Source organism: Dendrobates tinctorius, unplaced genomic scaffold (assembly GCF_039654945.1).
Source record: "Dendrobates tinctorius isolate UK_male_01 unplaced genomic scaffold, ASM3965494v1 ptg000111l, whole genome shotgun sequence".
In the NCBI taxonomy this organism is placed as follows: Eukaryota; Metazoa; Chordata; class Amphibia; order Anura; family Dendrobatidae; genus Dendrobates; species Dendrobates tinctorius.
Window position 1 is genome coordinate 10,169,966 of NW_027361779.1, and position 16,758 is coordinate 10,186,723.

Sequence of the window (16,758 nt, forward strand, 5' to 3'; positions counted from 1 at the left end):
CCTAATCTGAGCCCTAACCCTAGCCCTAACCCTAACCCTAATCCTAATCCTAGCCCTAACCCTAACCCTAAAGGGAAAATGGAAATAAATACATTTTTTAGTTATATTATTTTTCCCTAACTAAGGGGGTGATAAAGGGGGATTTGATTTACTATTTATGGCGGGTTTTTAAGTTTGGCAGCTGTCTCACGCTAAAAGATGCTTTTTGTTGTAAAAATAGTTTTTGCATCACCACATTTTGAGAGCTATAATTTTTCCATATTTTGACCCACAGAGTCATATCATGTCTTATTTTTTGTGGGACGAGTTGACATTTTTATTGGTACCATTTTTGGACACGTGACTTTTTTGATCACTTTTTATTCTGATTTTTGGGATGCAGAATGTACAAAAACCAGCATTCTTCGGGTCAGTATGATTACAGCTATACCTCATTTATGTCATTTTTTATGTTTTGGCGCTTTTATACAATAAAAACAATTTTATATTAAAAATAATAATTTTTTTATCGCTTTATTCTGCAAGCTATAACTTTTTTATTTTTTTGCTGATGATGCTGTGTGGCAGCTCGTTTTTTGCGGGACAAAATGACGTTTTCAACGGTGCCATGGTTATTTATATACCTCCTTTTGATCGCGTGTTATTAAACTTTTTGTTCGGCGGTGTGATGATAAAGCATTGTTTTTTGCATTTTTTTGTTTTTTTAGGGGTTCACTAACGGGGTTAACTAGTGGGAAAGTTTTATAGGAGGGGTCGTTACAGATGCATTGATACTAAATATGTGTACTTTTATTGTTTTTTTATTTACAAAAAAAAATTATTAGGGAATTTTTTTTAATATTTATTTATTTGGGAATTTTTTAATAATTATTTTTACACTTTTTTTTTTTTTTTTACTTTATTATATTGTGCCAGTGTGGGACAATATAATAAAGTGTCAGATCACTGATCTGACACTTTGCAGTGCAGTGTCAGATCAGTGATCTGACAGGCACTGCTGCAGGCTTTCTCAGCGCCTGCTCTCAGCAAGCACTGAGAAAGCCACCTCCCTGCAGGACCCCGTAGGCCCACGCGGCCATCTTGGATCTGGTGGCCTGCAGGGATGAGGCCATTGAAACAGCGCTATCACATCGAGCTGATCCGAGGGTCTCAGGGAAGCACGCAAGGAGCCCCCTCGCTTCGTGATTCTTCCCTGTGCCTTCGGTACACTGCGATCATGTTTAATTGCAGTGTGCTGGGGGTTAATGTGCTGGGGGCGGTCTGTGACTGACCCTGGCACATAGTGCCGGGTGTCAGCTGTGATAATCAGCTGACACCCGGCCGTGATCAGCGGCACTCCCCCTGTGAGCACCGCTGATCGCGGTGACATACTGTCCCGTCCCCGATCATTCGGGCCAGGGTACAGTGGTCGGGATAGTACGTCATATGTCAGAAAGGGGTCAAACCTTGCACTTTATCTGCGGTCCAGGTGGCAAAGAATCCTGGTTGCTTTGCCTGTAGAACTGCAAAATGTCTTTGCTGTGCGTCTATTAATAAAAATAATGCTAAAGAAATTTTCTAACACTACAAGCATCAGCTACAAAATTAATTATTATGTTAATTGTCTATCCACATTTGTAGATTATCTAATAGAATGTAGTTGCGGATTTCAGTATGTAGGCCGTACTATACAAACTATGCACACAAGACTAAATAAACACCACCAAAATATTCGGAACGTTTTTTTGTTACACAGTCTATCCAAGCATTTTTTAACCACACATCAAAAAAATTTGGAATCTCTAAAACTACAATAATAGATTTTATACCTGATATCGTTCTTGATCGATATGGCAGTCTTATTAACAGAGAAAGCTTCTGGATATTTAAGTTGGGCACTCTGGCCCCTGTGGGGTCAAATCTTACTATCGAAAAAGTTAGTATGTAATTTTATTTCATTTTTTAGTCTATTCATGTTATCATATGTAATAATAATAATAATCATTTTTATTTATATAGCGCCAACATACTGTATTCCTCAGCACTTTACAATTAAGCGGGGACATATGTGTTTTTTAATATGTTTTGCACTATATTTTAAAATGTTTTTATTTAGTGTTTTTACATTTTTCCATTTTATCTTCATTTTCCAGCATTGTTTCGTTATGTTTTTGCATTTCCATCATGTGACCTACTGATTGCATTCAAATTCTGATTGGTTGCACTTTGCTTAAATACTCTTTCCTGGTTGTCATTAATAAACTTTCACCTGATGAAGACGGGTTACCGTTGAACCGCGTTGTGGACTGCACAATACATCCTTGTCCTGGTCTTATTTCAGGGCTCCTGGGACCATTTTTTATTCTAAGTTGGCAACTGTGGCAGTGTTGCTACACGCCTTGAATTTTTCACAGCAATACTGTCAGCCATGCATTTGATAATCAATAGTCTAGCTTTTTTATGATAACTATAAGACTTAGACTGGTGTGATGACACAGCATTTAATCTTGTATCATGTATTTTTTGTAAGCCAGGAGGTATAGACTGTTATTTATTTCACTTTAACCGACTTGGCACTGAGTTTGTGTAGGTTATAAATATAGTTGTGGCCAAAAGTATTGACACCCCTGCAATTTTGTCAGATAATACTCAGTTTCTTCCTGAAAATGATTGCAAACACAAATTCTTTGGTATTATTATCTTCATTTAATTTGTCTTAAATGAAAAAACACAAAAGAGAATGAAGCAAAAAGCAAAACATAGATCATTTCACACACAACTCCAAAAATGGGCCAGACAAAAGTATTGGCACCCTTAGCCTAATACTTGGTTGCACAACCTTTAGCCAAAAGAACTGCAACCAACCGCTTCCGGTAACCATCCATGAGTTTCTTACAATGCTCTGCTGGAATTTTAGGCCATTCTTCTTTGGCAAACTGCTCCAGGTCCCTAATCTTAGAAGGGTGCCTTCTCCAAACTGCCAGTTTTAGATCTCTCCACAGGTGTTCTATGGGATTCAGGTCTGGACTCATTGCTGGCCACCTTAGAAGTATCCAGTGCTTTCTCTCAAACCATTTTCTAGTGCTTTTTGAAGTGTGTTTTGGGTCATTGTCCTGCTGGAAGACCCATGAATTCTGAGGGAGACCCAGCTTTCTCACACTGGGCCCTACATTATGCTGCAAAATTTGTTGGTAGTCTTCAGACTTCATAATGCCATGCAGACGGTCAAGCAGTCCAGTGCCAGAGGCAGCAAAGCAACCCCAAAACATCAGGGAACCTCCGCCATGTTTGACTGTAGGGACCGTGTTCTTTTCTTTAAATGCCTCTTTTTTTCTCCTGTAAACTCTATGTTGATGCCTTTGCCCAAAAAGCTCTACTTTTGTCTCATCTGACCAGAGAACATTCTTCCAAACCGTTTTAGGCTTTTTCAGGTAAGTTTTGGCAAACTCCAGCCTGGCTTTTTTATGTCTCGGGGTAAGAAGTGGGGTCTTCCTGGGTCTCCTACCATACAGTCCCTTTTCATTCAGACGCCGACGGATAGTATGGGTTGACACTGTTGTACCCTCGGACTGCAGGGTAGCTTGAACTTGTTTGGATGTTAGTCGAGGTTCTTTATCCAACATCCGCACAATCTTGCGTTGAAATCTCTTGTCAATTTTTCTTTTCCGTCCACATCTAGGGAGGTTAGCCACAGTGCCATGGGCTTTAAACTTCTTGATGACACTGCGCACGGTAGACACAGGAACATTCAGGTCTTTGGAGATGGACTTGTAGCCTTGAGATTGCTCATGCTTCCTCACAATTTGGTTTCTCAAGTCCTCAGACAGTTCTTTGGTCTTCTTTCTTTTCTCCATGCTCAATGTGGTACACACAAGGACACAGGACAGAGGTTGAGTCAACTTTCATCCATGTCAACTGGCTGCAAGTGTGATTTACTTATTGTCAACACCTGTTAGGTGCCACAGGTAAGTTACAGGTGCTGTTAATTACACAAATTAGAGAAGCATCACATGATTTTTCAAACAGTGCCAATACTTTTGTTCACCCTCTTTTTTATGTTTGGTGTGGAATTATATCCAATTTGGCTTTAGGACAATTCTTTTTGTGTTTTTTCATTTAAGACAAATTAAATGAAGATAATAATAACAAAGAATTTGTGTTTGCAACAATTTTCAGGAAGAAACTGAGTATTATCTGACAAAATTGCAGGGGTGTCAATATTTTTGCCCACAACTGTAGGTGCATACGAGTCGGGACTTGAAGATGTCGTAGTACCAGTTTGATTCAGATGAAAAATGTATGTGTTTTTCTTTGGTTGGCCAAGAAAACAGACTATTCTTTGTATGAGCCTGAGATATTGACTTTGTTGTAACATACTGTGTTGTTATAATGGATGACAAAGATGTAGGGTAATTGAAATATGGATGTTTGTTAATATGTTGATTACACATTGTCCAGGACATTCAGTGGGATGATCCCTGGTCCATGCAGTTTGCAGCCAGCACACTAGAATACCCCGTGACCCCCATGTCTTCACAACTGGCAACCTACATATCAGCTACATAATTACTTTCTAGAGTCCAGAAGGAGGACATTATTACTTGCAATGCGTTCACAGGGGTTATACAATTTTGTGGGGGTCAATTTTCCATCTACAAGGGGCAATAGTTGAGACAAATATAGCAGTAATAGAATCAGCATGTCACGTCGGCGGTTATGACCGCCGCCGTTCCAGCAGCGGCGGGGCCCACCACCGTCCATACTCACCGGCCCTCAGCTTGCTGTCCCGTGCTCGCCTCCTCCTCTTCCCCGTCCTCCCGGCATGTGGTGCTCATGTGCGCACACTCTAGGTCACGGGCACGCGCTCTGCAGGTCCCTCAACCCTGCAGCGCCCGCCCAGAGGTCTGGCCAGCCAATCAGCCCGCAGCGCATGCTATATCAGGCGTCTCCAAGATGGCAGAGATGCCTGATTATCGTGTGTTGTACCTTGCGGTACTCTCGCCAAGTTGTAGGGGTTCTTCCCTGCAACTCCCTCTGTATTTCTGCCTTGCCTCAGTCCTGTACTCCTAGTTCAGTTCTGCACTTCGTCCTGTACTCTTGTCCAGTTCTATACTCCGCCTTGTACTCCTTGTTCGGTCCTGTACCCCGTCCGTCCTCCGTCCTGCACTGTCTACTCTGTCCTGCACTTCACACTCAGTCCTATACTCCTGTACTCCTTCCTGTACTCTGTTCTCAGTCCAGCACCCCATGCTCTGTCCGGTACTCCGTCCTGCACTACCTACTCAGTCCTGCACTTCGCACTCAGTCCCGTATTCCAGTACTCCATCCTGTACGCCGTTCTCATGTGCCTGACCCGTCCTATATCTCTGATTCGTCTTGTTCTGGTTCCGCCAGTTCCTCTGTGGTTCTTTGAGCGGCCCCTCTTGGTTCTAGCTGTGGCGGTATCTGTCTTCCGAGGTTCTGCCCCTAACGGTCCCTGTATAGGAGTCGGCTCCACCTGGCGCGCTCACCCCCGGGAGCTCCAGGTCCGCGACCCAGAGGGTCCACTCTTGGACATTACCTGTCTGGTCGTCACACAGCACTGAGGTAGTGTAGGTTATAAATAGATGCATACGAGTCGTGACTCGAAGATGTTGTAGTACCGGTCTGATTCAGATGAAAAAGACTCAAAATATGTATGACCACAGCAGACAGAACATCACCTGTGAGTCACTATAAATTCATAAAGATAATTAAGTACACCCTGTTTGAACTCTTTGAATTCAATGGTTTTATGTAACAAGACATAATAAAAAAATCTTATTCCTATAAGGTCTTAAATTAGTCAAAAACAACCTCAGATGAACAGCAACAGATGCCAGATTACACTATTGTTATTTATTTAAAAAAAATAGGCCTAAATACAGAAACAGTGTGTTAAAATTTAAGTGCATTTGTAGGGCTGGACACCAGATTAACCTATTTTATGCTGACTTATTGTACCGAGTTCCGAAAGTGAGTCAGGAAAAAATGGAGTAGTTATTGGTATCAGGACCTTATAGACGGATGGTGTTGGACATGAACCATTCACATGTCTTGGGTGGCCATCTGGGGGAGGACGAAACTCAAGAGCAGGTCATGCAGAGTTTCAATTGGCCCAGATGTCAATGATAATTCTTAAAGCATTGCAGGTCCTTTCCGACCTGCCAGCTAATTTCCCTCACCTCTCACTTTAAAAGCCCCCTTGTGCCATTATCCATCATAGAAGTGCCCTTTGAGAGACTTGCCATGGACTTTGTCGGTCCCCTGATTAAATCTGCTTGTGGGCATCAATATATAGTCGGCATCTTAGACTATGCTACGTGGTACCCTGAAGCGGATCCCCTGAGAAACTCCTCTGCAAAAAGTATAGCCTGCGAGTTGGTCCATGTTTTTTCCTGGACAGGGTTACCAAGGGAAATCCTGACTGACCAAGCAACACCCTTTGTGAGTAAGGTGATGAGGGAACTGTGTAAGTCCCTGCAAATTACACAGCTGAAGACATCAGTGTACCATCCCCAGACAGACGGACTTGTGAAAAGATTCAATAAAACATTGAAGAGCATGTTTAGGAAGGTCATAGAAAAGGACCGTCGAGACTGAAACTTTCTCCTACCGTATCTGCTGTTCTCTATCTTGGAGATTCCACAGGCCTCTACTGGGTTCTCTCTTTTCAAACATCTGTATGGCCCTGTGGTCTCCTTGATGGCCCTGTGGTCTCCTTGATATAGTAAAGGAATCCTGGTAAGCCGAAGTCATGCCCCACTGGAGCATCATTGAGCACGTCGCTCACATGCAGGAGAGGATTGTGAAGGTGATGCCCATTGTAAAATGACATTTACTCCAGGCATAAGAAGCTCAAGCTGGGGTCTACAACCAGTCATCCAGAGTGTGGTTGTTCAGCCTCAAGGACCAAGTTCTCATACTATTTCCGACCGTGGAGAGTAAGTTCTTGGCCAGTGGCACAGGCTTTATGAGGTAGTGGAAAAGATTAATCAACCAAGAAGACTTAAGCCGTATCAGGTCTACCATATCAATCTTATCAAGACATGGCAAGACAGAGAGCCTCTTGAGACTCCTTGTTTGCGGGTCAAGCCAGAACCAGATGTTGAAGGAGATGCTGTCAAAGGCCCAAAAACAACTGTGTCTAGAATTGCTGCAGCAGTTCAGGGATCTGTTCTCATAATTGCCTGGTTGTACAAAGGTCATAGAACACAAGGTTCTGACGGAACACCAAGTGCAGGTGAACTTGATGCCCCATTAAATTCTGAGTCCCGACAAGAGCTGATCTCCAAGTAAGTAAGTTGTATGTTGAAACTCTGAGTCATCGAGGAATCCAATAGTGGATGGTCTAGCCCGATTCTCCTGGTTCTAAAACCCAATGGCGAGTGGCGATTCTGTAACAATTATAGGAAACTGAATAAAGTCTCCAAATTTGCTGCATATCCGATGCCGCATGTCGATTAGCTGATCAACAGACTTGGGTCAGCAAGATACATAACCACTTCGGATTTAATAAAGGGATATTGGCAAGTCCCCGTGTCACAAGAAGCCAAGGATAAAACTGCTTTTTCTATGCCCAAACTGATGATTCCAATATATCTGGGTGCCAATTAGACTACAGGGAGCCCTGGCCACCTTCTAGAGGACTGTATCCTCAAACTCCATAAAAATTACATTGCAGCATACTTGGATGTTATAATCTTCAGCCCGGATTGGGAAATCATCTGAGAAAGGTACAGATGGTGTTTGATGTTCTTAGGAATGCAGGGTTTTGATAAATCTTAAAAATGTGCCATGGGAAAAAAAGGCCAAATACCTAGGATATGTAGTAGGCAAAGGCAATATCAAACCCCAGATAAGTAAAGTGAACGCAATCCAGAACTGGCAGAGACCACTCTCAAAGAATCAAGATAGGGCCTTTCTAGGAATCGTTGATTACTACAGGAGATTTATTCCAAACTTTGCCATGATGGCCACATCCCTGACTGACCTACTTAAGGGGACAAAATCAGTTATGACCAAATGGACTGCAGAGGCAGAGACAGCCTTTCAAAAGTTAAAAGTAGCACTGTGTAACCAGTTGGTCCTGGTTGTCCTCAACTTCAAGAAGGAAATTGTACTTCAGACATATGGGTCGCCCTCCCAGGGCTGTGGGGTACTCGGTACCGGGCCGGTGTCGACGGGATGTGTCACAGCAGCGGTGACCCGGTCCGTGGCCCTGGGCACCCAATTTACAGAGGAAGATTAAATGGAGGAATGTAGTTAATGCAATAGTTTGTGATGCCACCTGTGGTGTTCGGCAAGTGAGATGTTAAGCCGACGCTGCGTGCAGATCCTCTGGGGTTGGTGGTGTGTTGCAGCCAGGATGGTGAAGCTCCCCACAGGTGAAGCTGTAGCCCCAGGGCAGTGAAAATGTAGGGGTAAAAGAGAGGCACAAGCGGTGTAGTAGCTGGTACCCAGGTGTACCAGTGCTGGGTGTGTTGGCGCAAGAATCAATGGAGGACACCAGGGCTTGTAGTTCCAAAGCTTTACTCACAGTCTGTAGTACACACAGGTGCCTGCCTCCGTACTGTGTCCTCCGGGTCAGAGACTCAATCAACCTCCAGGCCAGATGGAATGCTCCCTTCCAACACTCCGCCATCATGTACCTTTCTGAACGTCTCCTCTTATAGCGCCTTTAAGTTTGAAGTACTCCCAGTACTGAGTTACACTGGAGTGCCTCCTGACAGATGTTCCCAAGAACTCTACTTGTATGGCAGACAGCTGTAGCCTGCTTCGGGGACTCCTTACTCCTGAGTCCCGGCTCACTATCCAAGTTGCTGTTGTGCCCCCAAGTCTTAGATGGGAGTAGTGCATTTACAGTCCACTACTCCACCGATGTCTGCTGCAGGACCATTAGCATCCATACAACCTCGGCGACCGGGCCCCGGCCTTGCGCTTAGAACTTCTTGGCAGGCTTCTCCTCTAACCCACGTCCTCTGTTCCCTTTTACTCCTTTGTTCCGTACTAATCTCTCCTTCTCATGGAAGATCAGGTTTCAGTTCAATGTCTTTCTCCTTCTTTCCTTTCCCGTGCCAGCAGACCCAGGTCACTGAGGTCTGCTGCAGCACCTCCTTCCTCCATCCCTCTCTCAGGGATCTCCTTTCCTCACTCCTCTCTGAGTGGCTTCCTCTCACTGACTGACCTGTAATCCTAAACCTTCCCGCTCTTTTATGTATTCTAAACTCCACCCGCCTCCCAGCACATTTCGTGTTCCAAGCAGGGAGCCACCAAAGGTGCTCTGCTACACTCCAAGCAGGAAGCCGCAATGTGGCTTTGCTGAACTACCGTGTTGTGTGGGATTCGAGTGTTGGAACATGGTCAGAAGTCTCCAACTTACCTGGATGGTGGGGCACCACACCTCAGGAGGAGGTGCAGTACCTCTGTGGCGACCGAGCCTCAGGGGCGTCACATACCCCCCCCGTTCAACACAGCACGTCCGCGGGCTGCAAGTCAAACATAGTTAACAATACAGGAACATACAAAATTTTGTAATGCTGAATAAACATGTCTTATACTAAACTTCCTAATATAGGAGGCACAGTTTCTTGAACATTACAAACAAATTTACTGTCCAAATTTTAAATTATGCTACCTAATTTAAAGTGGTATATAAGCAAACTCAATATCAATTCACATTTGCTAGCTACACATCTCATTTCCACTATCTTTCACATTTTCCTCTTTCTACTGTCTCTTCTAGACTTAGGACGACAACCATGGATACCTGGCTCGTCACCTGTACTTTTCGATTCTATATTCACATCCTCAACATCTTTATTCAAAGTTCTGTAAACATTCACTATGTCTTTTTCTCAAGATACTTCCATAAAATCTGTCATCAGGATTTTCATCATATACAAATAATTTCTAGTTTCTATTCAGGAAATAACATTAAGCATTATCAATAAGTGCAAAAGTAGACGCTGGTCCAGCCATCGTGTCTGGAAATGTCCCTATAATGAGGTAGGTCTTCTTTTATGAAGAGAGTGCTATGTAAAACCAAGAGAGAGCACCTAAAGAGGTGCAAACTATGTACAATGACAGTTCTGGACCACTCAATGTTCATGATCGCCACAGTTCAAATGTGAAGGCTGCCAATACAACTGAGCAACACTGGAAAAAACAGAACTAAAGCATGATAGCCAAAACAAATAGAAAACTGGTGCAAAAGTAGGAAACAAAGCACAACTGCGCAAATACCCTCCTGGGTAATGAGAGTTAAAGTGAAGAGCGTTTTAACTAGTGATTGTCCCCTCCTGGGGTTTCTGGACTGGAACCGCTTCCAGGGGTGAAGCTTTGGGTGTTATCATCCTGTTGCTGGTTGCTTGCCAAATGGAAGTATTCTGCCTCCCAAAGGGAGAGATAAGGACTAGTCGGGGTAATGGAAAGGGCCATGGAAATGTCAACTGCCTGCGGGGACGGCATACCCGCTACCACCGGTGGCACCTCGGCTGTGATCAGCGACTCAGCCGGTGTTGACGCTGTTACCTCAGAGTCCGATTCTTCTGTGTCCATCGGGACCTCAGCCAGTGGTACCGCAGTCGGGGGTCGCCAGCGGAGGTCAATGGGGCCATTCCTATTCATGGGTTCCGCTCCTAAAACTAGGGTCAGACCTGGAGCGGTAATCATGCCTGGCGCTTCCAGCTGCAGTTCCGGTATCGGGTAGTGGACGGCGGCAGCCGCAACTCCCGGAGTTGCCGATGGGGTGGGTCGCAGCTGGATTCGGGTAGGGGCACGACCGGTTTCTGCTGGGGCCGTTGATGGAGGCCAGCGCAACCGCGCCCGGTCCAGACGGGGACGCGGTCCCAGCCCTCCATTCTGCTCCGGAACCCTCATATATCTCCTCCGGACGGGGCTCATCCAATGGCAATATCGGTTGTAAGGTGGTGGCGGTTGCTGCAGGGGATGTATCAGCGGTCGTAGCCTCCGCAGAGGCGGCCTGGGGGCGAGTGACTTCTCCTCCCCCGTTCTTCTGACTTCTTTTCCCTTTCCATCATGGCGTTCTGGCATTATTCCTGTCTCAGCTCTTTTCCCGCCACTGGCTTCCGCTCCTCCTTCTTGGGGCGTCGTCTTCTTCCAGCTCCTCCATACCAAGCCAGTATACGAACCCCTCGGGGGGTGGGCCAAGTTGCTGTCGCATAGAAGTTTAGACAGGGGAGGCCCAGGACAGTCCACGCTCTTTTCTTAGGACCACCCATATGATCACGCCCTTCTTCTCCAGGCTGTCGGCCATTTTTAGTATTCATCTCACAGTCTATCAAGTTGGGTCTTCTGCACATTCTCAAAAGTTTTAAGTCCAACAAATCTTAGGCACACAGAACCCGATGGCATCGGGTCTCATCATCCTGTTTGTGACGCCAAGTTGGGTCGCCCTCCCAGGGCTGTGGGGTACCGGGCCGGTGTCGACGGGATGTGTCACAGCAGCGGTGACCCGGTCCGTGGCCCTTGGCGCTCAATTAACAGGGGAATATTGAATGGTGGAATGTAGTTAATGGAATAGCTCGTGACGCCACCTGTGGTGTTCGGCAAGTGAGATGTTAAGCCGACGCTGCGTGCAGATCCTCTGGGGCTGGTGGTGTGTTGCAGCCAAGATGGTGAAGCTCCCACAGGTGAAGCTGTAGCCCCAGGGCAGTGTAGATGTAGGGGTAGAGGAGAGGCACAAGCGGTGTAGTAGCTGGTACCCAGGTGTACCAGTGCTGGGTGTGTTGGCGCAAGAATCAATGGAGGACACCAGGGCTTGTAGTTCCAAAGCTTTACTCACAGTCTGTAGTACACACAGGTGCCTGCCTCCGTACTGTGTCCTCCGGGTCAGAGACTCAATCATCCTCCAGGCCAGATGGAATGCTCCCTTCCAACGCTCCGCCAACATGTACCTTTCTGAACGTCTCCTCTTATAGCGCCTTTAAGTTTGACGTACTCCCAGTACTGAGTTACACTGGAGTGCCTCCTGACAGATGTTCCCAAGAACTCTACTTGTTTGGCAGACAGCTGTAGCCTGCTTCAGGGACTCCTTACTCCTGAGTCCCGGCTCACTATCCAAGTTGCTGTTGTGCACCCAAGTCTTAGATGGGAGTAGTGCCTTTACAGTCCACTACTCCACCGATGTCTGCTGCAGGACCATTAGCATCCATACAACCTCGGCGACCGGGCCCCGGCCTTGCGCTTAGAACTTCTTGGCAGGCTTCTTCTCTAACCCACGTCCTCTGTTCCCTTTTACTCCTTCGTTCCGTACTAATCTCTCCTTCTCATGGAAGATCAGGTTTCAGTTCAATGTCTTTCTCCTTTCCTTTCCCGTGCCAGCAGACCCAGGTCACTGAGGTCTGCTGCAGCACCTCCTTCCTCCATCCCTCTCTCAGGGATCTTCTTTCCTCACTCCTCTCTGAGTGGCTTCCTCTTACTGACTGACCTGTAATCCTAAACCTTCCCGCTCTTTTATGTATTCTAAACTCCACCCGCCTCCCAGCACATTTCGTGTTCCAAGCAGGGAGCCACCAAAGGTGCTCTGCTACACTCCAAGCAGGGAGCCGCAATGTGGCTTTGCTGAACTACCGTGTTGTGTGGGTTGCGAGTGTTGGAGTGTGGTCAGGAGCCTCCAACTTACCTGGATGGTGGGGCACTACACCTCAGGAGGAGGTGTAGTACCTCTGTGGCGACTGAGCCTCAGGGGCGCCACACATACGCCTCAGAAGTTGGTTTAAGAGCAGTCCTTTCTCAGGAGATAAAAGGGGAGGAGCACCCAATTCTCTACCTGAGTAAGAAGCTGTCAGCATGTCAAAATAATTATATATTTGTAGAAAAGGAATGCTTGGCCATAAAGTGGGTGGTGGATACATTATGGTACTATCTGTTAGGGAGAAAATTTAAATTAGTATCAGACCATGCCCTGCTTAGGTGGATGAGGGAGAAAAAAGGGGAAAATGTTTAAGTTACCCATTGGTCTCTAGCCCAGCAGGACTTCCGCTTCCAAGTGGAACATAGAGCCAGGAAGCTACATGATAATGCTGATGCCCTCTCAAGAATCCCATGTCTAGTAGAAGAAGTTGACAAGCCCATGGCTTTAGGCAGAGGAGAAGGTATGCTACGTGTTTACCGGACACCGGACACATTGGGTTTTGCTTGAAATTATGTCCAATTTGCCTTTTTTCACCATTTTTTGTGTTGTTCCAATTCACACAATGACATAAACATGTATAACAACTTGTGAAATGGCAATAATTTTCAGGGAGAAATACTTCATTTTCTAGGGTGCAAATACTTTTTGCAATGACTGTATATACAAATATGGTACAGTACCATTTTCCTGTCTTGTATACTGAGTATAATTCTTAAGGTACTGTCACACTTAGCGATGTACCAGCGATCCCGACCAGTGATATGACGCGGTCAGGATCGCTGGTACATCGCTAAGTGGTCGCTAGTGAGCTGCCACACAGGCAGATCTCACCAGTGACATCGCAGGGGTCGGGGGTCGCTACTTACCTGTCAGACGAGGCGATCCAGACGTTCTCCCGCCCGCCTCCACGCGTCGCTCGTCGTCACAGCAGGAAGCTGACGACGAGAAACAGTCCAGGACGTTCTTGCGCGATCAGCGATAACCAGCGGGGGAGCGGTCGTAGAGATAAGTATCACACATAGCGATATCGCTAGCAATATCGCTATAACGTCACAAAAACCAGTGACGTCATAGCGATATTGCTTAGTGTGACAGGCCCTTTAGTGTTGTTTTGGAAGTTTGGCTAGGATAAATCTATCCCTGCGTGTGCTGCGGCCATTTCCAATTAGACTAAGTATTTTGAGCGCCCAAGAATGACACTGTACTCTCATAGTGATAGAATAACATTCCATCAATACTGATGGTTTATTGTACATACATGGTTTTATAATTGCGTATAGAAAAGGGGTGGTTAGTTAATTACCATATTGTTGAGCTTCAATGTTATTGGCTATTTAAATATACAGTATGTATAGAATATATCATGATTGATGCATAGCAAAATGCTGATTAAGCTACTTAAGGAACTAAAGTGCAGCTGTCGCCTCTTGAAACCAGGACAAAGTTGAGACATCTACTCATCACTTTTGCACATCTGGTATTGTTCCTCTTTTTTTTATCTTGGAAAGCCCCAAAGAGCTGTCTGGTTTGCAGCAGCCATTTTAAAGCAATGGATTATCGTGTATATATTAGCTGTGAATATATATGAGTATATATGCAAGTGAGATCTACATGAAATATATATATATATTTCCATCACAATCCCCCTTTGATATCACTTGCCCTAATCCTAACCTCCTGTCCCAAAGTGCTGGAACTCTTTCGCTCTGCTGGTGAGCTGACTCATGCCTAGTGCATACACCCCCCTCCACACAGATTTTCGCAAATGGGTGGTCAACAGATCTGTCCCTAACAAGGGTTCATGGCATTGCAATCATAGTCTCTTAGTCAACAGCATGCATAGTGTCAGCGGTGTGTATTCTTCATCAGGTAGGTCATCTATCCAGTCAGGCAGGGCATCCACAGCATCATTCTGGCTTAGGTGTATCCTGGTATGGGTGCTTTCTTGCAATGCGATGTGTGGATCCAAGTGGGTCTTCCCTCTAGTTTCACTGAGGTAGGTGTCGTCAGCAGCACTTGGAAAGGACCATTAAATCTGGGATTGAGTGTTCTCTTTACAAACTTTTTCACCAACACCCAGTCTCCTGGTTTCAGGGAGTGCATACCAGGTACCGAATCTGGATCTGGCAATGAAGAAAAAAATCGAGAATGGACATTAGCAAGCTTCTTGGTGAGTTCAATTACATAAGCAGACAAAGTATCATATTGCATAGTCAGCTGCTGAGGGAAGAATACCCCTAACCTGGGACTAGACCCAAACAAAATTTCATATGGTGACAACTTTTCTGGGCCTCTGGGAGTGTGCCTTACACTAAATAGAGTGATTGGGAGTGTCTCATGCCATGGTTTGTTTGTCTCTTGGGCAACTTTCAACATCCTGTTCTTAAGTGTCCCGCTTAGTCTTTCTACCTTCCCGCTATTTTGGGGGTGGTAGGAAGTGTGTAGGCCTAAATCTGACCCTACTGCTGACCAAGATTTCTCATCTCAGGTTTGCGGTGAATGCAGGTTCCTGATCACTCTGTATCACTACTGGAACCCCGTATCTGCATACTATCTCTGAGGGTAGCTTCTTTGCAGTAGTCTTTGCCGACTGGTTCCTCACTGGGGAAGCTTCTGGCCATCCTGAGAACACATCCATGACCACGAGGGAATACTCAAATCTTCCACTCGGCAGCATCTGGATGTAGTCGATCTGGATCCTCTGGAAGGGGTATAGTGGTCTGGCCAGATGATGTGGGAGAACCTTCTCCACTCGTCCAGGGTTGCATTTGCCGCAGGTCAAACAACTGCTGGTAAATTTGGTTCTTAGGGTGGAATTCCCTGGAGCGAACCAGTAAGCACCAATCAGATCATTCATCTGTGTCTTCGATCTGTGTGTGGGCCCATGTGCCCATTGAACCACCATAGGGTACATACTAGGAGGTAGACAGGGTTTGGAGTCCGTTGCATGTACCCTTCCTTCTTCATGTGTTGCTCCCTTCCACATCCAGCTTTCCTTCTCCTCCTTTGGAGTCTGGTCCTGCAACTTCTTGAACAGATTCCAGGACATAATTTTGTCAGGTTTCTTGTCCTCAGTCGTCATGAAGTAGCCATTCGGCTCTACGACCTCTCCCACCACTCCATATTGTCTTCCTTTGGCTGCTTCTTTGGCTGCCATGTCCACTATGTTATTGCCCCGTTCCTCTACTGTATTCAGTTATTCGGTTTTCCATGCACTTTGACTTTTAATATTGCCACCACTTTCGGAAGTTGGAGTGCATCAAGCAGGTCTCTGATGGCTCCATGATGATTCACGGTTGTCCCGCTTGCTGTGATGAAGTCATTCACAGACAAGATAGATCTAAAGTCGTGTGCTATGCCATGCGAGTACCTGGAATTGGTATAGATGTTTGCAGCTTTGTCTTTCACAATCTGGCAGGCCTTCATCAGCTCTATCAGTTCTGCTTCCTGGGCTGACAGGCTAGGTGGCAGACTTCTGGACCATAGGATTTCTTAATTGCTGGTCATGGCACATCCAGTGTGGAATCTTCCTTCATTAGCTGCAAATCTGGAGCCATCTACATAGAGGATCAACTCTGGGTTGGTCAGTGGCTCATCCACCACACTGGGTCATCCTGCTGTTTCCTGTTGCATGATGCTGAAGCAATCATAGTCGTCAGTCCGGAGCAAATCCAGATCCTTGTGAAAGGTATCCTGCAGATTTTGTTCTTAAGAGTCCATATCTGCATCCCCCTTGGGAATGGGAGTAGAGTGGCTGGGTTGAGGACCGTGCATCTGGAGATGGTGACATTGTCAGGCAAGAGCAGTGAGCACTGGAGGCGAAGATGCCGGATGGTGGAGAGATGTTTTGACTGGGTTTGGTTGAGGATTGCTGAGATGTCTTGCGGAGCCAGCATCTACAGCGGATGTCCCAGAATGTCAGCAGTCTTGTCCAGAAGGGCGTGCACTGCAAATACTGCCCTCGTGCAGGAGGGGCCCCCCCTGCAACTGGATGCAGGGAAGCTTAAAAGTAGCCTAAAGGTCTCTGCTTTCCCTCGTGAATCTGCATCAGGACTATGGTGGCATGACCTTCTTTTACCATCAGGTACAGACAAAATGGCTTC